This window comes from Moschus berezovskii, chromosome 22 (genome assembly GCF_049115385.1).
Source record: "Moschus berezovskii isolate FMDL1 chromosome 22, NW_MosBer_1.0, whole genome shotgun sequence".
NCBI lineage: Eukaryota > Metazoa > Chordata > Mammalia > Artiodactyla > Moschidae > Moschus > Moschus berezovskii.
In genome coordinates, this window is record NC_142481.1 from 4826734 (window position 1) to 4846236 (window position 19503).

At 41.4% G+C, this 19503-nt stretch overlaps 1 protein-coding gene across 1 annotated transcript in view; it reads right to left on the reverse strand.

The window, feature by feature from the left end:
- Positions 1–19503, reverse strand: part of LOC148774286 (uncharacterized) — a 69844-nt gene that overhangs the window by 22357 nt on the left and 27984 nt on the right. Inside the window, exons 3-5 of the mRNA XM_088830477.1 lie at positions 8307–8472; positions 7291–7353; positions 402–4876 (exon numbers count right to left, since the gene is read on the reverse strand). The gene's annotated coding sequence lies outside the window, so the exon portion shown is untranslated. The remainder of the gene's footprint in view (positions 1–401; positions 4877–7290; positions 7354–8306; positions 8473–19503) is intronic.

Genomic DNA, 19503 nt, shown 5'->3' on the forward strand with positions numbered 1-19503 from the left:
CACTACAAATATACGTCTTCTCTCCAACATGAGTATCTTTATAGAAAGACTTGATATTTGATAAATGGAACATCATAGTTACTCAGAAATGTGCACAGTTTTATTAGGACTCTCAAGAAATGAAACAGCAACCAGTTCATGAAGGTTGTCACAAGCCAAGAAGAGCATTTTAGTTCTCACTGTGAAAGAGAAAGGTAATCACCAGACAAAATTTCATCATAGTTTAGCAGGAAGAAGGCAGCAGGTGATAGCCGTCTATGACAGAAACAGAAATAAATCCAGACTTTTCCAAAATCATTTCCAATGGAGCAGATCTTCTGAAAACACATGACGAAGAATGACTTCCTCACTGATGCTTGGCCCTCTCACCTGAGTCATCGGCTCAATCCATTCACACCTACCTGGGTACATGGCCATTGTCTGCATTCTCCTTATACTCCTGGGACCCTTCATTTGCTCCAGAAACGTGACCAGGTCCACCTAGAGACCACAAGACCTGTTCATCAGAGAATGGAATATTTGTTTTGCTAGAGATTCTTCACTTTCCAATCTAATACGTATCCAGGTGAGAAGAGAATGCATGGTAGAATGTTAAGACAGCCTAGAAAAAGATTTCCCCAAATGCTTTAGTGAAAGCACCTATACAACACTAGGGAGAAGGCAATGGCAACCCATTTCAGTACCCTTGCCTGGAAAAAGCCCATGGATGGAGGAACCTGGTGGGCTACAGTCCATGGAGTTGCTAAGAGTCAGAGACGACTGAGCGACTTCACTTTCACTTTTCACCTTCATGCATTGGAGAAGGAAATGGCAACCCACTCCAGTGTTCTTGCCTGGAGAATCCCAGGGACGGGGGAGCCTGGTGGGCTGCTGTCTATGGGGTCGCACAGACTCGGACACGACTGAAGCGACTTAGCAGCAGCAGCAGCATACAACACTAATACACGAAAATCAGATCCTGACATTCTGGTCACATACTACAAGGCAAAAGGAAGTAGTGGAAATTTGATTTGAAGAGGAGAGTGACACCATTTTATATCAGAACTTATAGAATTAGCACTAACCTAGATGTAGGCAGACTACATTAAGGAAGAAAAAAATTTAAATCATCATGAAGTCTTCATGGAAAAATTCATAATTTTCCATTTTCCCATAGAAAGCAGGGATCTGAAACGCTATTAAAAGAAGCAGAAGACGCCAAGATACAGTCTAGAAATGCAGGAACCAAAACCTTGAGAGTAGATAAGAGATTCTGGAAGGAAGTTATCCTCAACCAAAGTGGCCAAGTTCCTATAGTTCTCTAACATCAAGTCCCTGTACACTTCCCACGACTGAGGTCCAGGCAACCCACTCCTCGAGTGAAATCTATGGTCACATCCTGGAACATCAGCTGTCCCGGAAATACAAAGTACAGATGACATGTGGCTGTGAGAAGACTTCCTAATGTATCCCAAGATGACAAAAGCAAGCTCACAGAACTGGTTTCGATATAGGAGAGTGTTTGGTGTATACTTTTTACACAACAATATTTTCTACCATTTCAAACCCAAGAAATGACGAGATGGGACCCACAAACCATTTCAGAAACTATTCTGATCTGGAAGACAAATGATAAAATAATCAGAACGACATTGGCTTTTTTTTTTTTTTTTTTTGGCCACACCACCTGGCTTGTGGGATCTTAGTTCCCTGACCAGGGAACGAACCTGGGACCCCGCAGTGAAAGCCCCAAGTCCTAAGCACTAGGCCACCAAGGAATTTCTGGCATATTTCTTTTTGAGTGTTGTATTTGTATGACACAGGATGAATTATCTATCAAGGAACCAGGTAATATTTTTAAAAAGCATACTCTGATCCAAGAGTTCGTGAGTGGGCAAATGTGCCAGTTATTTCAACAAGCTTATTTTTTTTCTTAGTATTTTCAACAAGCTTCTTTTAACTAGTAATGTTGAAAATTCTGCTCCATGAATGACCGTTTTGAACAGTAATGACACACAATAAGTACTTATAATAAGTACTTGTAATAATAAGTAATGTAAGCATTCATACTTACTTTTGAATTTCAAGTGTTTTTACAAATTTTACAGTTCTAATAAGATAGCATCCTCAGTAGCAACAATCATTTTAACTATTTACTATATACTATATATCTTTCTGATAGTTTTTACAGAGTCTTGGATGTGCAACAGAAACAATTTAAAATCAATAATGTTGTTCCACCTTTCTGCAAATATATAGCAAACATTCCATACACAGTTTAAATTTATTTGCCTTTATGTACTCTAAACGTTAACTAATAATACACGGACAAATACACAGAGACAACTCTAAAGAAAGTTCACAGAAGTTTTTATAATTGTGAAGAACACAAAAAACAAGAAAAATAATCAATCAAATCATTTGAACATTTTCATGTATACATATACTAAAATGGAACTGTATCTTCATTTCACTAAAAGGAAACAATCTATGGCCATGGAAAATATGTAAGAACAATTTTCAAAGGTTAGAATAAATAAACATATTCATGAAATGATGATGGCTTTTGTATAAACCCTAGGTTTCTGCCTGCATGCACAGATGCACACATAAACACACTTAAGGGGAAACAACCTTCCATAAGTAACAGATCTTTAGGAAGAAACATTTTCAATCCACTTTTTTTTTTTTAAACTCAAGTGTATTTTAGGATTTATGGTAAGACAAACATTTACAAATTGTGCATGAAAGCATGCTAAGTCACATCAATCATGTCCAACTCTTTGCGACCCCATGGACTGCAGCCATCCAGACATCTCTGTCCATGGGATTTCCCAGGCAAGAATACTGGAGGGGGTTGCCATTTCCTTCTCCAGGTTGCCATTTCCTTTCCAACCCAAGCATCAAACCCAGGTCTCCTGCGTCGGTAGGCGTATTCTTTACCACTGAGCCACCTGGGTTCACTGAAAACAATTTTTCCTCTTTAAAAACACAATATGAGAAACACTCTACATTTTATTAGCAAATATACCATGACACCTATTTAGAACACATTTCCAGACCGATGTAAAGAAACTGTAAACCTTTACTGAAGCACATAAAGTCTGAAAATCACAAGTTTTACATGGAAGATGTAGTGACATAAAGACTTCAGTGACTGCAAATTCAGAACAATTCAAACTCAAAACAAACATGGATATTTCAAATATAAGACTCAGCTGTATCTAGGGGAGCCAGCATAATTTTGAATTCAAAAAACAAAAAACACCTAAATAGAGGGAACCTGCCAAATTACAGATGGAGCTACCACTGTATAGACTAGCTGAAATTTCAAAATTAATGAAGCAAAATAGCTTACAAGGTAGCCAAAGAAGCCCATCTAAAGAGAGACTTAGACATTATTTTGAACAATAAAATAGAAGGTTTAAACACAACAAATATTTTGTAAGCATGTAACAGGTGAGGTATTCCAAGGTAATATCAAAAATCAGAGGGGGAAAAAAAATCAAAGGGCATAAAGGAAACATTAAGGTTTCAACATTGTGTAATAAATAATTTAGGGACTTGCTTGATGCTCCAGTGGGTAGAAATCTACCTGTCAATGAAGGGGACATAGCTTCCATCCCTGATCAGGGAAGATCCCACAAGCCTCGGAGCAACTAAGCTGGTGTGCCACAACTACTGAAGCCCACCTGCTCCAGAGCCTGCCAGTTATTAATACAACCACTGAACCCGTGCCTTAGAGCCAGAGCTCCACACAACATAGTAGCGCCTCCTAATCACAATAGAGAAAGCCCAAGCCCATCAGCAAAATCCCAGTATAACCAAAACTAAATAAATACTAAAACTAAAAAAAAAAAAAAAAAAAGAATTTCACAGGCTTTGGTCCCCAGGTTCTGGAAGTTTTTAAACTACTCTTGGAATTTAAGTTTTTTCACTCTTGAAATTTCCTTAGTGACTGCAGTGGCTTTATTACTCTCCGTGGGCCCTGATAATTTATGCTAACAAGATGACTTATGGTGGGCCCCCAGTATAATAATGGGGTGATTCAGTGAAAGGTCACGCCGACCGCGGGCAGAAAGCACGGAGAGCGCCAGCAAGAGGCCCCCGCCAGAAGGTCCCGGAGCCAGCCATCCACCAATCAACAGCCCGTTGCCAGGCAGACTGATGGACACAGAGTCGCCAAGACGCAGGCCAATTAAAAACCTACACGAGGCCATATAGACCATCCAGCACCTCAGGGTCCGATCCTTACCGTATATGGAAAAGGCCTGTCACATCCTCAGTCACCGGGGTATAAAAGTGCCGCCTCCCTTCCCACAAGTTGCAGACTCCCGCTCTTCCCTGCTCGCACCTGGGAGTTCTGCCCGAGAGCGATTGCCCAATAAAGCCTCTTGATCACCCCTCTGGCGCTCTTTCTGTCTTGCCGCGGTGCATTCTTACACTCAGGTTGTGAGGGTGGCCATTTCCCAAAGACCAATGAAGTGACTAGAGGTTTGGGGCTTTGAGCCAGGTGGGCTTATTAGCCCAACCTCTAAGGAGGGGAGAATGCTGGAGATGATATCAACCACACCTATGTAGCTAAACCCCAATAAAAACTCAGGACTTAAAAGCTTGAGTGAGTTTCTTTGGCTGGCAATACTCTGTTTCCTGTCACACGGATGTGCCAGGAGGGCAATGGGTCCCTTGGAATGATGACTATGGGTAAGTCCAAATAAACCCATTCAGAAGTTAAGAAGCTTATGAAGTCCAAAGAAACAGCATTTCAGGAAAGAGAGACAGAACAAACAAACAAAAGGACTATACCTCTTCTCTCAGAACGAGTCATTTCTGACTCCTTGCTTTCCTCTTCCTCTGGGCTTCCTTCTCAGGCAAGATGAGTCTTGGGACGTGACCCCTGAGTGTTGAAAATACTTAAAAAAACACACCGAGGTCCCTGTAATACAGCCCCACACAGAGGGAGGATCTCAACAGGTAAAACTCAATCCTCTACAGCCACTGACACAGCAGGGATTCAGGAACACAGAATCAAACAAGGTGTTTTTAGTTTTATTCTTTTCTTCAGAACTCGCAGCCCTTCCTGTGAAAACCACATGTTCTATTCTGACCCTGCCCTTCAAATGAAACTAACCAAACTGGTCACATGGAGCACAGCCTTGTCCAACTCAATGAAACTATCAGCTATGCCATATTTGGCCAGTCATGTTTCTCATGACTTTGACATACATTGAATGCAATGTATAAATATCTGAAAGAATATATGTTATATAATTTATATAACACACATTGAATACGATAAATATGTGTCTGAAGATACACATGCAGTGAGAAACTGCAAAGGAACATGTGAGTGTGTGCATTAATACACATTTACTCAAAGAATTTAAAAATGCTAGACCACACCTGGGCACTTCAGAATTGCAGATGATTTACTGAAAACTGCAAATCTTATACATTTGTCAGTTAATCTATTCTGTCTACTCTTCTTGGAATTCATTTCCTTAAATGTCAGGAGGCTATGTTTTTTAAGGAACTTCCACACTGTCCTCCCATGTGACTGCAGCAGTTTACATTCCGTCCAGCCATGTAGGAGGTTCCCTGATCTCCAGGCCTCTCCAGCGTTTATGATATTATCAGTGGGCTTTTTGCTAGTTGTTATTCTGACTGGCATGAGGTGATACATCACTGCAGTTTGGTTGTGCATTTCTTATTATTTAGCGATGGTGAGCATCTTTCATTTGCCTCTTGCGCATCAAAAAGAGCAAGTTGCCCCACCCAGGCTCAGCAGTTGTGGCGCACAGGCTTAGTCTCCCCAAAGCATGTGGAGTATTCCTGGCCCACGATGAAGCCCAGGTTCCTTGCCCTGTCAGATGGATTCTTAAGCACTGGGTTATTAATCGGTTCTGTTTTGTTTTTCCTTTTGAGATGTATATATATTTTTTGGAAAATAATTGCTTTACAATGTTGTGTCAGATTCTGCTGTACAACTTCATCAATCAGCCATAAGCATATGCATACCCACTCTCTCCTGAGCCTCCCGCCCACGATCTCCATCTCACCCCTCTAGCCATCACGGAGCACCGAGCTGAGCTCTCTGAGCTGCACAGCAGCTTCCCTCTTGCTACCTGTTTCACACACTGTGGTGAATACATGTCAAGGCTATTCTCTCAACTGGTCCCCTCTCATTCTCCGGCTGTGTCCACAGGTCTGTTCTCTATATTTGTGAAAATATTCTGTTAACATATATATATATGGAATCTAGAAAATGTTATTGGTGAACCTATTTAATGAGCAGGACTCGTGGTGCAGATGTAGATTTTAAACTTTTTTATATTAAGCTTTCAAGGTATAAAATACATGGACGATCATTCCATGCATTTTACTGTGCGAAGGAAGCCCATCTGAAAATGCTACAAAAAGTAAGATTTTTACAGCATGGCATTCTGGTGTAGGTAAATGTTCTTATGTACTCCATCGTGTCTGATTCTTTGCGATTCCATGGACTGTAGCCTGCCAGGCTCCTCGGTCCAAGGGATTTTCCAGGCAAAAATACTGGAGAGGGTTGCCATTTTCTTCTCCAGGGGATCTTCCAGACCCAGGGATCAAACTCGGGTCTCCCACATGCAGGCAGACTCTACTATCTGAGCCACCAGATAATCTGTTTCATGCGTTAATTTATGGGTAAGTTCACTTATGACCTAACACTGAACATTATTTCCTTTGTTGGTCACCAGATAGATTTTAGGGCATCATTTTCAAAGGCATCTGTCCCTGCCCATATACACTGTTAACCCAATGTCCACTGCTGCCACTGGTTTATTTTTAAAGAAAGCTGTGATGGAAACACCTCCAGGCCCCTGGTCTTGAAGTAGGAGGCCCCTCACCTGCAGAGAGGTATTCACAGTGCAAATCATTTTGTGAAAACCTTTGTCCCCAGGATACAGAGGGGAGTAACAAAAAAAAACCAAACCAAAACTAAGGACTCAGGCCACCTTTCATAGAAATCTGAGAGCAAAGCCTTGCTGGAACCCAGGGCCCCCAGGTGATTCCCACCAAATACTCACCCCTACTCTTCCCTCCCCCAAAGGCACAGGCACTAGCCTAGCAGGGAAACACCCATCCTAAAAAGAGCCCCTCCCCAGGGAATCAGGCTGACATTCTTTATTTCTAGAAGATTCTGCTCTCAACCCTCCAGAGCTCCGGGGCAGGGAGAGCTGAGGCCTCCAGCTCAAGGCTTCTGGAAGCAGGTCTGCCTCCTGCATAGTTTCAAAAACCCTCTGAGTCAGGTAGCTCAAAAGTTGGGTCCATTACCTCTTGTGAATTGTTCTGGGGCCTCCTGTCTCCAACGCGAAAAGAGAGAACTCTAGGGGTGGTCTGCAAAGAGAGTGGGGAAAGTGAGCACCAGCCCCAGGATGTGATTAGCATATCAGCGAAATCTTGATTACCCACTACAGCTCAGGGACAGAGGAAGTCAGAAAAGAGCTCGGAAAAGGGAGAGAGAAACAAGAGGTTCTCCTCTTTTTCACTGCAGCAGTTGAAGGTGAAAGAAAGAGCTGTGTGCATGCCTTTAGAGATATTTTCTCAGCATGTACGCTGTTTTGGGACTTAACATCCCCAAAGAAGACGCAGAGCAGGAGGAAGAAGAGGAGGAAATGGCAGCTTCTCAGGTAAACGTCCTGTCCCGGGTCTGGGGCTGTGTCTGCTTTTCCTTCTGATGCCTGAGAAGCTGCAAACCTTTACTTCTCTGATTCCGGTTTTTCCCCCTGGGGATTTGTTGTTATCAGCTTCTTCTTTTTTCTTTTTTTCTTATAAAAGTGAAGACTGGCTCTTTAGACTGCTTCTCCCTTGTGTCCCACAGCCTTTTCTTCATTCTATCCTGGCTTTCTACAGACCATGATGAATTCTCAAGAAGAATCAGTGACTTCCCTTTGTGAGAAATGAACATGGGGGTCACTGGTATCTGAGATTCCCATTGGAATGTGGTTTGTGTTGGGATCCGAGGGAAATAAGGAAATGCTGTGATGAGTTCACGTGTAGATGCAATTCAGGTCTATAGAACAGGAGTTTTAAAACTGCCCTGATAAATAGAATGAACTCAGCAGTCCAGAATTTCTTAGAAAATTTTCAGAAATCAAAAAATACCAGAGACTATCCTGCTTCAAGAAGAAAAACTATTACATATACTATTAGGTTACAGATCATGGGAGGAATATATGCAGCGGAATTAGCATAAAATTATTATTTTTCATAATAGATAGAGATCATGGTTTTCATAATGTTGCCAAGATACCTGGCAGTGATAATACATTTTTCCATGTACTTCTTACCCCATGATGTTGGATGTTCACTGGTTCAGGTGCTTCTGTGAGATTCCCATGTATGAAGTTTTTTTTTTTTTCTATCTTTAGAAAGGGTCCCTGGAGAAGGGGATGGCTACCCATTCCAGTATTCTTGCCTGGAGAATCCCATGAGGAGCCTGGCAGGCTACAGTCCCTGGGGTTGCAAAGAATAGGACACGACTGAGTGGCAAACATTTTTCTTGCTTTTAGTACTATTTAGGAATACAGAAATTTCTGTAAACTTTCAGTAGAGTTGTTTCTGTATATTTGTCTGTGTTTTATTACAGTCTAGAGATGAAAGTGAAAGAGGAGAGTGAAAAGGTTGGCTTGAAGCTCAACATTCAGAAAACAAAGATCATGGCATCTGGTCCCATCACTTCATGGGAAATGGATGGAAAAACAGTGGAAACAGTGTCAGACTTTGTTTTTTTGGGCTCCAAAATCACTGCAGATGCTGATTGCAGCCATGAAATTAAAAGACGCTTGCTCCTTGGAAGGAAAGTTATGACCAACCTTGATAGTATATTAAAAAGCAGAGACATTACTTTGCCAACCAAGGTCCGTCTAGTCAAGGCAATGGTTTTTCCCGTGGTCATGTATGGATGTGAGAGTTGGACTGTGAAGAAAGCTGATCGCCGAAGAATCGATGCTTTTGAACTGTGGTGTTGGAGAAGACTCTTGAGAGTCCCTTATACTGCAAGGAGATCCAACCAGTCCATTCTAAAGGAGATCAATCCTGGATGTTCATTGGAGGGACTGATGCTAAAGCTGAAACTCCAATACTTTGGCCACCTCATGCGACGAGTTGACTCACTGGAAAAGTCTCTGATGCTGGGAAGGGTTGGGGGCGGAAGGAGAAGGGGACGACGGAGAATGAGATGGCTGGATGGCATCACCGACTCTGTGGACATGAGTTTGAGTGAACTCCGGGAGTTGGTGATGGACAGGGAGGCCTGGCGTGCTGTGATTCATGGGGTCGCGGAGAGTCGGACACGACTGAGCGACTGAACTGAACTGAACTGAGAGTCCATAAACTGATGTAAAATTTCAGCTCTGCCATTTAAAGAATGTTTGTTAAAATATTTTCCAAAGGATGCAAGAGCAACGTTATTGATTTTAAATTATTTCTGTTGCACATTCAAGACTCTGAAAAACTGTCAGAAAGGTGTATCAGTTCGGTTCAGTTGCTCAGTCGTGTCTGACTCTTTGTGACCCCGTGAATCGCAGCACGCCAGGCCTCCCTGTCCATCACCAACTCCCAGAGTTTACTCAAACTCATGTCCATCGAGTTGGTGATGCCATCCAGCCATCTCATCCTCTGTCATCCGCTTCTCCTCCTGCCCCCAATTCCTCCCAGCATCCGGGTCTTTTCCAATGAGTCAACTCTTCCCATGAGGTGGCCAAAGTATGGGAGTTTCAGCTTCAGCATCAGTCCTTCCAATGTACACTCTGGATTGATCTCCTTCAGAATGGACTGGTTGGATCTCTTTGCAGTCCAAGGGAATCCTTCGAGAGTCTTCTCCAACACCACAGTTCAAAAGCATCAATTCTTTGGCGATCAGCTTTCTTCACAGTCCAACTTTCACATTCATACATGACCACTGGAAAAACCATAGCCTTGACTAGACAGACCTTGGTAGGCAAAGTAATGTCTCTGCTTTTTAATATGCTATCTAGGTTGGCATAACTTACTCCAAGGAGTAAGCGTCTTTGACTTTCATGGCTGCAATCAGCATCTGCAGTGATTTTGGAACTTCAAAAAATAAAGTCTGACACTCTTTCCACTGTTTGCCCATCTATCTCCCATGAAGTGATGGGACCAGATGCCATGATCTTAGTTTTCAAAATGTTGAGCTTAAAGCCAACTTTTTTACTTTTCTCTTTCACTTTCATTAAGAGGCTCGTTTGTTCCTCTTCACTTTCTGCCAAAAGGGTGGTGTCATTTGCATATCTGAGGTTATTGATATTTCTCCCGGCAACCTTGATTCCAGCTTGTGCTTCCTCCAGCCCAGGGATCCTCATGATGTACTCCGCATATAAGTTAAATAAGCAGGGTGACAATATACAGCCTTGACATAGTCCTTTTCCTATTTGGAACCAGTCTGTTGTTCCATATCCAGTTCTAACTGTTGCTTCCTGACCTGCATGTATCAGTTCAGTTCAGTTTAGTTCAGTCGCTCAGTCGTGTCTGACTCTCCGCGATCCCATGAATCACAGCACACCATGCCTCCCTGTCCATCACCAACTCCCGGAGTTCACTCAAACTCATGTCCATAGAGTCGGTGATGTCATCCAGCCATCTCATTCTCTGTCGTCCCCTTCTCCTCCCGCCCCCAACCTTTCCCAGCATCAGAGTCTTTTCCAGTGAGTCAACTCATCGCATGAGTTAGCCAAAGTATTGCAGTTTCAGCTTTAGCATCAGTCCTTCCAATGAACACCCAGGATTGATCTCCTTTATATAGTAGATGCTAAATAGATAAAATAATTCTTGCTACCAAGGTTACTACTATGAGACCTGTAAAATCTGTAGAACACTTGAAGTTCAAAGTTAAGTATGAATTCTTTCCTTACTATTCTACCTCATAGCTCTTCAAAATGGTCATTCATGGAACGGAATTTTCAACATTACTAGTTCAAATAAGCTTGTTAAAAATGTGGCATATTGGTCCCACTCCAGAATGTTTGGATTGGAATGTGTTTTTTAAGAATATTTCCAGTTTTTTTTTTTTTTTTTGGATACTCAGTTTATCCTGTATCACATGAGTACAATACTCAAAAATAAATATGCCAACATTTATTTTATATTTTATTTTGGGGATCATCTCTCTCCTCTTTTCTTGGGGTTAAAAATACGGTGAAAATATTTCTGTGTAAAAATTATATTCTTGTGTAATAGCAGGCACTCTCCTAAAGGAAAACCAGGTTTCTGAACTTGCTGTTTCCATCTTGGTTCACATAAGGAAGTCTTCCCACGGCCACATGGCATCTGTACTTTGCATTTCAGGGACGACTGACATTCTGGGATGTGGCCATAGATTTTAATCAAGAGGAGTGGGAATGCCTGGCCCTCGGTCAGCGGGAATTGTACAGGGACGTGATGTTAGAGAACTATGGGAACCTGGCCTCCTTGGGTGAGGACAACTTCCTTCCAGAATAGCTTACCCACCCACTAGGTTTTGGTTCCTTCATTTCTAGAATGTCTCCTGAAATTTTCTGCGTCCCACAGTAGTTTCAGATGTCTGCTTTCTAGGGGGAAATGAGTATCTGTGAGTTTAGAAAGAAAAGCTTCATGATGATTCGTTATGCTGGTAAGCTTTTTCTTCCTTGATGTACTCTGCCTCCTTCATTCTAGGTTAGTGGTAATTGTTTAAGTTCTGTGGTGTTAAATAGTTGCACCCTCTCTTAATCTCACATTTACACACTTACTTTTGGCTTAGCAGTACTTGACCAAATTCTCAGGATCTGATTGTTATGTATTTATTAGTGTTGTATAGGTGCTTTGAATAAAGGATTTGGGGAGATCATTCTCTAGGCTTTAGTAACATTCTCCCATGCATTCCTGTCTCACCTGAATACATACAGGATTGGACACAGATGAATCTCTAAGAACACTAATATTCCTTTCTCTGATGAACAGGTCTTGTGGTCTCTCAGCTGGACCTGGTCTCCTTTCTGGAGCAATTGAATGATCCCAGGAGTATAAGGACAATGGAGACAACAGACATATACCCAGTAGGTATGAACGGACTCAGATGAGAGGTCCAAGGAGCAGTGAGGAAGTCATCCTTTGTCAGGTGGTTCTGGAAGATCTCCCTCAGTGGAAATGGTTTTGGAAAACCTGGGTTTATTTCTGCTACTGTCATAGAAATGTATCAGCTGCCCCATTCTCTCCCTTAAATCATGCATGAATTCATCTCCAGTGATTACTTTTCTCCATCACAGTGTGAACTAAAAGTTCCTCTTGGCTTGTGACAAACTGCATTCATTGGTTGCTCTTCCATTTCTTGGGGCTCCTAGGAAAACTGTGCCATTTATGAGGAACTGTATGACAGTCCTTTTAAAGTTTCTTTCTACCTCTAGACAAAAATGTCTGCGTGAAGTGGTAGACAAACTGCTAAACTTCTAGGAATACTGGGGACAGGTTTTTGTTTTCTGATTTATAACTTCTTATCCACTGGGAGCTAGAGATAGGACCTTCTAAACAAATTACAAATTCGAGTAATTTTTCACTGCAGAAAGCAAAACCTCATGAAAATGAAAGAATGCACATCTCAGGTTGACTTCAAAGTTTTTCTTTTCCTTATATGATTTCATATTAAATATCTCAAGTGTATTCGTCCTTATTCTAAAATGCTAAACTACATTAATATATTCAATTACCTCATAGAATTTTAAAATAAATTGGCATAAAAGCTTAGCACATTTTCCACCCATATTATTAATGGTTGATTCAAACTGTAAGAATTTCTAGATTATAAAAAGAAATCTTTTTAAAAAGTTCTAGTTGGAATACAACTGTTTTATAATTTTGTTCTACTGTACACCAAAAAGAATCAATTACACCTATCAGTCAGCTCATTCAGTCCCTCAGTCATGTCCCGTTCTTTGCAACCCCATTGACTGCAGCACACCAGGCTTCGCTCTCCAAAACCAACATCTGGAGCCTGGTCAAACTCATGTCCACCAAGTCTGTGATGCCATACAACAATCTCATCCTCTGTTGTCCCCTTCTCCTCCTGCCCTCAATTTTTCCCAGCATCAGGGTCTTTTCTGGTCAGTCAGTTCTTTGCATGAGGCGGCCAAATTACTGGAGCCTCAGCTACAGCATCAGTCTTTCCAGTGAATGTTCAGGACTGATTTCCTTTGGAATGTAGTGGTGTGATCTCCTTGCAGTTCAAGGGACTCAGAGTCTTCTGCAACACCGCAGTTCAAAACCATCGGGTTTTCGGGACTCAGCTATCTTTATGGTCCAACTCTCACATCCATACATGACTACTGGAAAAACCTTAGCTTTGACTAGACAGACATTTTTTGGCAAAGTAACGTCTCTGCTTTTTAATATGCTGTCTAGGTTGCTCATAGTTTTCCTTCCAAGGAGCACGTATCTTTTACTATCATGGCTGAAGTCAACATCTGCAGTATTTTTTGAGCCCCCAAAAATAAAGTCTGTCACTGTTACCATTGTTTCCCCAACTGTTTTCCATGAAGTGATGGGACTGGATGCCATGATCTTGGATTTTTGAATGTTGAGTTTGAAGCCAGCTTTTCACTCTCCTCTTTCAGTTTCATCAGGAGACGCCTCAGTTTCTCTTTGCTTTCTGCCATGAGGATGGTGTCATCTGTATATCTGACGTTGTTGATATTTTTCCTGCATCTTGATTACAGCTTGTGCTTCTTCCAGCCCGCCATTTAGCATGATGAAAAGTGAAAGTGAATACTGCTCAGTCGTGTCCGACTCTTTGCGACCCCACAGACTATACCATCCATGGAATTCTCTAGGCCAGAATACTGGAGTGGGTAGCCTTTCCCTTCTGCAGGGAATCGTCCCAACCCAGGGATCGACCCAGGGCTCATGCATCATGTACTCTGCACACAAGTTAAATAAGCAGAGTAACAATATACAGTCTTGACATACTCCTTTCCCAATTTGGAACCAGTCGTTGTTCCATGTCTGGTTCTAACTCTTGTTTCTTGACCTGCATACACATTTGTCAGGAGGCAGGTGAGGTGGTCCGGTATTGCCATCTCTTTAAGAATTTTCCAGTTTGTTGTGATCCACACAGTCAAAGGCATTGGCATAGTCAATAAAGCCAAAGCAGATGTTTTTCTGGAACTTTCTTGCTTTTCAGTGACCCAAGGGATGTTGGCAATTTGATCTCTGGTTCCTTGGCCTTTTCTAAATCCAGCTTGAACATCTGGAATTTCTCAGTTCACATTCTGTTGAAGTCTCACTTGGAGAATTTTGAGCCTGCTTTTGCTAGTGTGTGAAATGAGTGCAATTGAGCGGTAATTTTAACAGTTTTTCGCATTGCCTTTCTCTGAGATTAGAATGAAAACTGATGTTTCCCAGTCCTGTGGCCACTACTGCGGTTTCCAAATTTGCTGGCATATTGAGTGCAGCACTTTCACAGCATCATCTTTAAGATTTGAAATAGCTCAGCTGGAATTCCATCACCTCCACTAGCTCTGCTGGTAGTGATGCTTCCTTAGACCCACTTGATTTCAGACTCCAGGATGTCTGTCTCTAGGTGAGTGATCACACCATCCTGGTTATCACGGTCATTAAGATATTTTTATATAGCCCTTCCACGTATTCCTGACACATTTTGTTAAGATCTGCTTCTGTTAGGTCCATACCATTTCTGTACTTTATTGTGCCCATCTTTGCATGAAATGTTCCCCTGGTATCTTTAATTTTCTTGAAGCGATCTCTAGTTTTTCCCATTCTATTGATTTCCTTCTCATTTAGGTCTCCACAGAGCAATGAGTAGAAGTCCCAGTGTTTCAAGCATATTTTCAAAGTCACTCTTTCATTTAATTTCTTAAGAAATTATTAGGTTTATCTTATGTGTAATGAGCTTCCTCAGATATTTTCCTATGTGTCTTCACTTTATGATTAGTTCTCTGTCACTATCATTTATTATTTTTATATTGAAGCATCTCATAGACATTCTTGGAAACATGTTTGACAAGAAGGGGACTAAAGAATTATTAGGCACCTAGGATTTGTGAAAATATTTTTGTCTCCACTTAAGATGACTAAAAGCAAGAAGTAATCATTAGATTGCCTATCTCCTCTTCATTTAGTGGTTCCTGTAGGTTTTTAGCACACTTCTGCCTATGTCACATATTTCTTTGCCATCTCATTTTGTCCAGTTTTCTGCTTGTAGTCTCCATTTGGAAAGCTACAGGCACCTAGTTAGTCATCCTGGTACCTGCACCTTGGTGCATGAGATTCGTCCAGAGGTTTGTGCTGTGCTCTATGGTGGTTCAGGCTTACACCACAAGCATCCCCTTTGCAGAGCTCCTCCCTCACTCCCGTCCCTTCAGGATGTTTCCTCATAGCCAACCGCAGTCCCCTGCCTTGGTCTGCTCTCCAACCCCCACATTCCAGCACCCAGCCCTTGTCTGCAGGGGTGGACACCCTCTCAGGCTGGCTGGGCAGGGCTGGGGTCAGTACCCTGTGTGCAGGTCTCACTCTGTCCTCCTGCCACAGGCTGGTTGCCATGTTCTCTTCCCACAGAGAATGAGGCTCTCCTTCCGTCCAAAGTGAGCTCCCCAGCAAGGGGTTTCCCCAGATGTGGAGACCTCTCCTTACTCTCATCTCCCCGCAGGGTTGCAGGCCCCATCCAACTTCCTCTCCTCTTCCTTCTTCTTTCTCTTGTCCTACTTGGCTCAGCAGAACATATCTTGTCCTTTTAGATTTCCACGGGCCTCTGCTATTGCCCAGCTTGGCTCTGTGAGAAGTGTTCCATTGCTGATGTTTTCTTGATGCATTTGTGGAGAGAGAAGTCCACGTCCTCCTAATCCTCTGGCATCTTGATCCTTCCTTCTCTATTTTATTTTTGAACTAGTAAAGGGTTCATCAATTTTCTCTAAATCTTTAAGGATATTCCCTGAGAATATCAGGTAAAAATACTTATTATTTGCTATCTTTCAGCTGTGTCTCCACAAGACACCCCGGATTTGATGCCAAGGAAACCAAGGATAGAAGATTTGTTTTGAAAAGCAAAGACAGAGAAGATGTTTATATGAACATAAAGAAATTGAGAGAGTTACACATAAGGCAAACATTACTACTGCAAAAAGAAATGAGCAACATGAGTCAAATTGGGAAAAACACCAATTTCAGTCTTCAACATCTGCTGAGAAGTGTAAGTTTTTAAGGAAAGATTTACATCATCTTTTGAAACATACATGTTCTCTGAAAGGAAACGTGATATATTTGGAAGGTGATTTAGTCTCTACTGCAAAAACTCATTCAAACAATTCTGAACATAGCCTTCATTTAAACATACATTCAAGCATGTCTGAACATCTGAAATTTAAAAATGAGGGGCAAAACTCACAACATGCTCAATTTGATGGATCTTTGAGCAGGAAATTATTATTCTTCCAGCAAAAGATATTTCCTCTCCATTCCATGATGTATAATGTTGATGATAAGGGAAGAGATGTAGTCCAACCATCATTGTTCAATACACATCATGATATTGCTAATACGGAACAACTTTCCTTAAGTAAGAGCTCCAGCTCTAGTAATTACAAGACTGTTTACGGTGGAGTGAGAAGGTATTCAAGCAATGAAACTGGGTATAAGGTTGAAGGAGACTCAAACCTTATGAAACATCAGGGACCTGAATCTTCACACAGGGATTCTAAAAGTAATCAATGTAGAAATATCTTTTTTCAGATGTCAGTTCTTTCTCTAAAGAGTATTCATACTGGAGAGAAGACTTATAATTGTAGTGAATATGGTAAAGCTTCTAATCAGTCTTCAGAACTTGTTCAACAGCAGACTATTCAAAACCCACAGAAAGAAAACCAATGTAAGATACATGGGAAAGCCTTTAGTACCTCATCTGATTTAAGTAGACACAGGAAAATTCATACAGAAAGGAAATCTTTCAAATGTACAGAATATGGCAAAACATTTGTCCATTGCTTACTTCTTACTCAACATCAGCTTATTCACACTAGAGAGAAATGTTAGAAATGTACAGAATGTGGCAAAGCCTTTAATCAGAACTTTAATCTTACTATACATCTGCGAGTACATAGTGGAGAGAAACCATATAAACGTACAGAATGTGACAAAACCTTTAACCAGAAATCAATTCTCACTAATCATCCACGAGTTCATACTGGAGAGAAACCCTGTAAATATACAGAATGTGGCAAAGCCTTTAATCAGAACTTTAATCTTACTATACATCTCTGAGTACATAGTGGAGAGAAACCATATAAACGTACAGAATGTGACAAAACCTTTAATCAGAAATCAATTCTCACTAATCATCCACGAGTTCATACTGGAGAGAAACCTTATAAATATACAGAATGTGGCAAAGCCTAATCGGAGCTCAGTTCTTATCATCAACAAATTCAAACTGGGGAGAAACCTTATAAATGTAAGGAACATGATAAAGCCTTTATCAGTTGTTCAGAGCTTACTCGACATCAGCAAATTCATAGTGGAGAGAGACCTTATCATTGTACAGAGTGTGGCCGAGCCTTTACTCAGAGTTCAAATTTAATTGCACATCATCGAATCCACACTGCGGAGAAACCATGCAAATGTACAGAATGTGGCAAAGCCTTGAATCATAAATCAATTCTCACTACACATCTACGAGTTCATACTGGAGAGAATCCATACAAATGTACAGAATGTGGCAAATCCTTTAATCAGAAATCAAATTTCACTACACATCTACGAGTTCATACTGGAGAGAAACCTTATAAACATGAAGATTGTGGCAAAGGCTTTACTCATAGTGGTCATCTCACTAAACAGCTGAGAGCACACACTGGAGAAAAACTCTAGTAATGGAACAAGTGATGAAAGGTTTGCCCTAAACATGCGTCAGAAAACATGAGAGTTTATACAACAAACCTATGGAAATGATGTAACAAATACGTAGAAAAGTAATCGAAAATCAAATGCAAATAAACATAAGAGACTGCATATTAGAAAGTATTTCATCAATCGCTTTTCTGAAGTCTCTCTGAAGGAGAATTGCTGTAGGGAGTACTCCATAGTTAAAACTCATAGAAAATGGATATTTTAGCATGAATCGTGAGATGAAGGTTGATGGTTAGAAACTTAGAATTATTGGCAATGTGTGCTTGTTTATAATGACGTGATTTGAGATTATGTGAAGTGAATGTAATTCGATTCTCAAATAATCCATACTATGCTTCGCTTCTATATTGTGTATGCAAACGTAGGTTTTGGATGGTTTATGCTTCAAAGACTAGACTTTTTATATTGTGTTGCAACCATTTCCATCTATTCTCCATTAGAAGATGAAGGATACCATAGTGCAACATGTACAGTTCAGTTCAGTTCATTTCAGTCCCTCAGTCATGTCCGACTCTTAGTGACCCCAAGAAGCACAGCACGGCAGGTCTCCCTGTCCATCACCAACTCCCAGAGTTCACTCAAACTCATGTCCATCGAGTCAGTGATGCCATCCAGCCATCTCATTCTCTGTCCTCCCGTTCTCCTCCCGCCCCCAATCCCTCCCAACATCAGAGTCTTTTCCAGTGAGTCAACTCATCGCATGAGGTGGCCAAAGTATTGGAGTTTCAGCTTTAGCGTCAGTCCTTCCAATGAACACCCATGATTGATTTCCTTTAGAATGGACTGGTTGGATCTCCTTGCAGTCCAAGGGACTCTAAAGTCTTCTCCAGCACCACAGTTCAAAAGCATCAATTCTTCGGCGATCAGCTTTCTTCACAGTCCAACTCTCACATCTGTACATGACCATGGGAAAAACCATAGCCTTGACTAGACAGACCTTGGTTGGCAAAGTAATGGCTCTGCTTTTCAATATGCTATCTAGGCTGGTCATAACTTTCCTTCCAAGGAGTAAGCATCTTTTAATTTCCTGGCTGCAATCAGCATCTGCAGTGATTTTGGAGGCCCAAAAAATAAAGTCTGACGCTATTTCCACTGTTTCCCCATCTATTTCCCATGAAGTGATGGGCCCAGATGCCATGATCTTTGTTTTCTGAATGTTGAACTTTAAGCCAACTTTTTCACTCTCCTCTTTCACTTTCATCAAGAAGCTTTTGAGTTCCTCTTCACTTTCTGCCATAAGGGTGGTGTCATCTGCATATCTAAGGTTATTGATATTTCTCCCGGCAGTCTTGATTCCAGCTTGTGCTTCTTCCAGCCCAGACTTCCTCATGATGTACTCTGCATATAAGTTAAATAAGCAGGGTGACAATATACAGCCTTGACGTACTCCTTTTCCTATTTGGAACCAGTCTGTTGTTCCATGTACAGTTCTAACTGTTGCTTCCTGACCTGACCTTGCATACAGGTTTCTCAATAGGCAGGTCACGTGGTCTGGTATTCCCATCTCTTTCAGAATGTTCCACAGTTTATTGTGAACCACACAGTCAAAGGCTTTGGCACAGTCAATGAAGCAGAAAGAGATGTTTTTCTGGAACTCTC